The sequence below is a fragment of the Platichthys flesus genome, chromosome 14 (genome assembly GCF_949316205.1).
Source record: "Platichthys flesus chromosome 14, fPlaFle2.1, whole genome shotgun sequence".
Lineage (NCBI taxonomy): Eukaryota > Metazoa > Chordata > Actinopteri > Pleuronectiformes > Pleuronectidae > Platichthys > Platichthys flesus.
In genome coordinates, this window is record NC_084958.1 from 9,725,212 (window position 1) to 9,731,211 (window position 6,000).

The following is a 6,000-nucleotide window of genomic DNA, read 5'->3' on the forward strand; positions in this document are numbered from 1 at the left end:
CCCTTGTGACTGCGTTACAGTTGTAGGTCCCCATGACATCAGTAACACCTGAACCACACAGACCCACATAAAAAAACACACATACACACGCACACTTGTCTTTCTATAGTTGTGAGGACACTCATTGACGTAATGCATTCCCGATTCCCTTACCATAACCCTCAAAACTAAATGCCTAACCCTAACCCCTACCTTAACCTAATTCTAACCCTATTCCTAAAACTAAGTCACACACACACACGCGATATGGTCATCAAAATCCTTGGAGAGTTTTGAAACTGAGGGACCCACCAACCTGTTGTGTTGAGAACACAGCACATGCCTGCCCCCTGCTGGAGTTGTTCTGCCACTGTTTGTTCAGGCTGAAGGAGACATTGACAGGGACCGCACTGTCCCATGTCAGATGAGTCTGTACGCACACAAAAACACACGATTAGGCTTTGTAAACAATGATTTACAAAATTATCTGAAAGGTGATTGTGCATTTACTTTTGCCACTCTGAAACTTTGGAATTGTTTAATGGTTTAACTTTGATAGACACAAATACGTCTCCATTAATGTATTTAAGTTTTTTCTCTCAGAATTCGATTGTAATTTGTGTTTTTTATTCACTTTTTGGCCTTTTATCTTACATATTTTATAAGACACTATCATAATGTATTTTATTCTAGTATTTTTCTGTTTTTATTTCATGTTCAGCACTTTGCTAAATTGTGGTTTGTTAAATTTGCTTTAGAAATAAACTGGACTCCATTATATTTAGTTTGATGTCCTTGTCTATGAATAACAAATTAAGAATGTGGTAATATGCATTATGCACATCAGGAAATAATTTATTCCCAACAAGGTAGATCAGTGAAAAGATCAAAATAAAACATATGGACATTTTTAAAGCAGCTTTCTTTGATCTAATTGAATCAAAATGTTTACGAAAAGACCATAATTGGTCCCTGTTATTCTATTTATCCTTGAGATGTTTTTAAAAATAAAATGAAGCTTTTTATGTGTATACTGCAACGTATACATAACAATGTAATTTGATTTAAATAAACAACATTAAACTATTGTTGACTGGAGTCCTTCATTGTGTACAACAAATATAAGAAATATTAGCAAAAAAAAACTTTCAGTCATGTTGGATTTTGAGGTTTAAATAAAAGAGAGACATGGACCTGTTCCACTTCAGCTAATAGAATTAAGGTTTCAATTGATAATCTATATAAAAAATGTTGGTGACTGTTTAATAAAAAGGATCACAAAGACGAAAAAATAACGAAAGTGCTGAGATTGGTTTCTAGGTTGAATGATGAGGAACATGGTTCTGCTCTGTAAAATAAATATGTGTGAACATCTTTTGTACCTGGTGGCTGCTGCGTTGCTCCCTCTGTGAGCCATGGGACAGTGTGTGGAGCGACAGCTGGCTCAGAGTGACAGAGAACGGCTGTTTCAGCTCCAGCTTGGTCTCGTTAATCTCCTCTGACCGACTCCAAGTGCTGAGAGCTCTGATCTGCGGTTCACGACCAGAGAAAACAGAACAGAAAACCAAACAGATGCTCACACTTAACGTTTAATAAAAAGGGGGGATTTTTCATAAAGAGGCAAAAGGTGCGTTTCCACGAAACGTTTCAGATAGTTAAATCATCACAGCTGCGACTTAGTGATGTGGTCAGGGATGTGTTTACATATCAGGGGATATGTTCTGCCGTACAGTATTTTTCTCTCTCTTTCATTGCTCAATCTGAGCCCCTTATTGACCATATCCGAATAACAGTAATTCAATTATATCATGGTCGTGGCACCGTATGTAGACTCTGACCTGCTCCACTCGCCCATGCCTCATCCAGCCCAGTGACACACTGTCCAGTCGGCTCTGCAGGGAGCGCTCCAGTGTCACCTCCAAACTGGTCCAGCGTGGGATGCATTTGATCTGAACTAAGATCCAGGACAAATATACATGACATGAACAATCTGTGTCCATCTTTAATCTGAGATTAGGTGGATAGCAGTCCACAATCAAGAGCTGTTCATTGGTTGTGTAGCTCTGCAGAGTTGGTTTGCAATGGTTTACCCTGCAGCGTCTGGTTGCCCAACTCCACTGCTGGAGGGGCAGAGTAGAGACCAGACATGCTGAACTCCTGATTCCCCCACAAAGCTCTGTGTTGAACCTGGTAGCTCCAGTTTCTGGCTTCATACACTGTCCTCACTGCTATAGTCCTGGGGAACGGCTTCCACTACCAGAACAAGGACAAATCACATGCACATTAACTATGTCATGGATTATAGGAAACATGTATATGGATATGGTGGAGGTATCTTTATTATTTGATTTAAGTTATCGTGATGTTTGACAAAGGAATCACGGAGCTGCTTGTCTAAATTTACCTGTGGGTAAGAGTGTTTGATCTCCAAGGCCTGTCTGTAACCGCTCTCAATTGCTGCCAGTTCCCCAAGAGCCCAGAGCCTCCTCCTGCCCGACAACACCTCCAGCAGAGCCGACACACTGGCCTGAGACTGGTTTAGCTGGAGACAGTGGAGAGGGATGGTGATATTTGATAAACGTCATGCTTATAAACCAAAATACATTACAAATGAAAAAATTAATGATTGAATGCGTCCGATAAATTAAACCCACCTGAGAGCGAACATTGAGCTGAGTAGGAAGGTACACCAATAGCTTGGGGATATTCTGGACGACCTTCACCATCAGGTCCTTGCTAGACATGAGAACATCTTTCTTTCAGAGAAGTTTGTGCATGAGAGTGAGTGAGTGAGTGAGTGTGTGTGTGTGTGTGTGTGTGTGTGTGTGTGTGTGTGTGTGTGTGTGTGTCAACATACCTATGAGGGAGATGGTGTCCCTGGATGATGAGTGCCAGTGATTTGCTGAGTTCAGGATTCACAGCCATGGAGCACCTCAGCTGTGACCCGGTGAGTCTTCCCCAGGCTTCGAGCTACATTAACAGTCACAGGGATATTTAGCAGAGAGGAACAAAGCTGTACGACTATTTGAGTGAATTTGATCTTCACCTGTAAAGCAGGACTGCTTTGTCCCAGTATGTTATGTTGAAGTGTAACTCTGGCCTCCTTGGACCCTCCATGCGCCCTCCAGGCGCCGACATCCCCAATCACTCGGAGCCTCCAGTCTTGACACTGGACGTCTACTGAGGCGCTGCGCAGAGGACCTGCACATCGGATCAGAGCAAAGATGTCACAGGTAAAAGCCTCTCATCACATCATGAGAATCTTGAAAATTAAAAAAAATAAGCACGACTTTTGTTCTGTATTTTACTAAACTACTTAAAAAGTGAGTGTGCTTTGGTAGTTTATGAAGTCAACTGTTGACACCTGCTGGCCATACTTTAATATTGCATTTGCATAGTAAGAAATCAAGGTTCAGTGTGTAAGATTCAGGTGAAAAGGATTTACTAGAAGAAATTGAATATAAAATAATCCTAATGATGTTTTCACTAGTGTGTTTCATCTCAATTGTACAAATAGTTGTTTTCTTTACCCTAGAATAGGCCCCTAATACTCCATCGTGCGAAAATATATACATGTTATTTTTTACAGCAGAAATATTTGGACATCCTAAACTTCAGGGAACAATGTTAAAAATAGGTTCAGGCAAAACATACAACACATATTAAGCCAACTGTTAATATGATCTGACCTTTGAACTGAGCAGTCAGTGCAGTGCCCAGGCCGACTCGTGGCCTTGTTCGATTTGAAGCCAGTGGAGAGTAGGAGAGCTGCAGGGCCAGACGTCCATCAACCGCACTGATGTTAAAGCCAGAGGCGAGCAGCTTGTGTCCGTCCACGGTGAGCTGAGCCCTGGACTGACACTGAGAGAAGACTCCCTGGATGGAACAGAGACCCTTGGAGAAACAAAAAATCCCAAGAAACAACCAGGAAATATTTAAACTAGTTAAAATCAATCAATATAATTAATTATCATTCAATAATGAATCAATAGTGTAAATAAGTATATTTGATGATTATACAGGATGTTTGAAACATCATTCAGTTACCTCTACATTGAGTGGAAGGCCTCTGTCCTGTAGCCATGACCAGCTGTGCCACATGCTTCCACTTATCTCTTTGGTCATGGGCAAACTTTTCATCTTCACTCTCAGTCCTGAATGCTGACCTCCAAACTGGGACTGCAGGGTTAAAGCCTTCCCTTCAGAGGAACCCAGCTCCACCTGCACACAGTCATTATGAGAACAATCATCTAATCGTCACTCAGTTGTTAACAACAAGATTCTACTTGTGCCCCTGACCTGTATGCTGTTGTTTCCAGGGACTCCGAGCGTCTTCAGATAGTTCACTGTGTGTCTGAAATGACTCTTCACTCTCACTGCTCCGGATGTCTTTGACACCGTCATCTCTTGGCTTAGCTGTAAGACATGCATCTAATGCAGCAGCTGTTATAGTGAATTTGAATTGTGCACCACACAAATGGAGGCAGTCGTCTCTGCATTTTGCATCTGTCTGGCTGTTTAAGCCAGCAAAGGTGAAATGTCAGCTGGGGTGGGATCATCAAATTATATATACAATATATTATTATGGTCCTAATCTTTGGACTTTTTTGGTTTGAGTGTGTATTTTTGCCAATTACTGCTCTAACCTTTTGATTTCCTGCGCTGCTGTTGAATATGTAAAAGAACGAGCCATTTCCGTGACTCCTCGAATTAATTGTCAATGCAGCATTTGCTGGGAGACCGAGTTGCTTCAACACAGGCACAGTCTGATTTAGATATAGTGATGCTTCTTTTTTGTCCTGCAACAACAACAACAACAACAGCATTAAAGGGACAACAGATTTAAAACTGAAAAAATGAAGCTTATTTAAGTCCAGCACATCCACAAGGTTTGTAATCATACACATTATTGTCTTGTTCTTGTAGTAGATACAGAGCACATGTAATAGATATATTTATTGCACTATAAATGCAATTTATTAACATCCCTTAAATGTAAAGAACATATTAAAATATACTTCACCTTTGTTTTCTGAAGAGCCATTTTAGCCTGTAACGCTGCATCATCTATCGCCATGGAGACCTGGGACTCAGTAAGAGCTGGTGAGATAAACAACATCCCAGAAGCATGAATCCTGTCTGGTATGCCCCACGCCTGGAAACAGAACCAGGTCATGATACAGTCAATCACTCTTGACCGTTGATACTTTGTGTATGATTAAAGAATTCAATCAGTCATTTCTGTACCTTAATCACTGTGCAGTTGTTGTGATACTCCACTGACCCCTGCAGGCCTGACTTTGACATCACAGCTCCACTGGCACTAACAGCACAGTCATCCATCTGAATGAAGCCTTCTGTGTCATATCTCTGTTTCCCTGCCCTGCTGGTTACTCTCAGTCTGCTGTGCTTAATTAAACCTGCCAGAGGAGGAAGGTTGTGACTGAGCTCACCCTCTATACTCAGCTCCGGCCACGGCCTCGCATTAATCCTCAAGAAACCCCTTGTGCCCTCCAGGTCAGTGTCCACTGTGGCTGTCCAGATACCATCAGGGCCCTGCCTCACTGACCCATTCAATTGTGTCTGGAGAGGATGAGAAGACTGTGATCAATTTGACTGATGATGGCAAATACATAACCAGACACTGAACATCGTCTGACGTATCAGTAGATTCTAGGAGAGAATATGAAAAGATTTAATTGATACTCTATGCCAGAGTATAGCATGGACAGATATATAAACATGTGTCTATCCATACATTTGTGAAAAAATGCAGTAGAGGCTGAGGAAGAACCCATTTAATATTGGACTGGATTTGATTACTTTCACTTTTACCTCATTTATTATGAATCTATTGCAAGATAGGCTATTTTGCATTATTTTGTATTGATTTCCCAGATTATAATTCATGGTTCTTTATTTAAAAAATCAGGCATGTTCAGGGAACTGATACTTAAGAATGTGTACAACTGTGGTTTCTGAAGAGGACTGTTGGGCCTCGGTGGAGGTATACAGTCTACT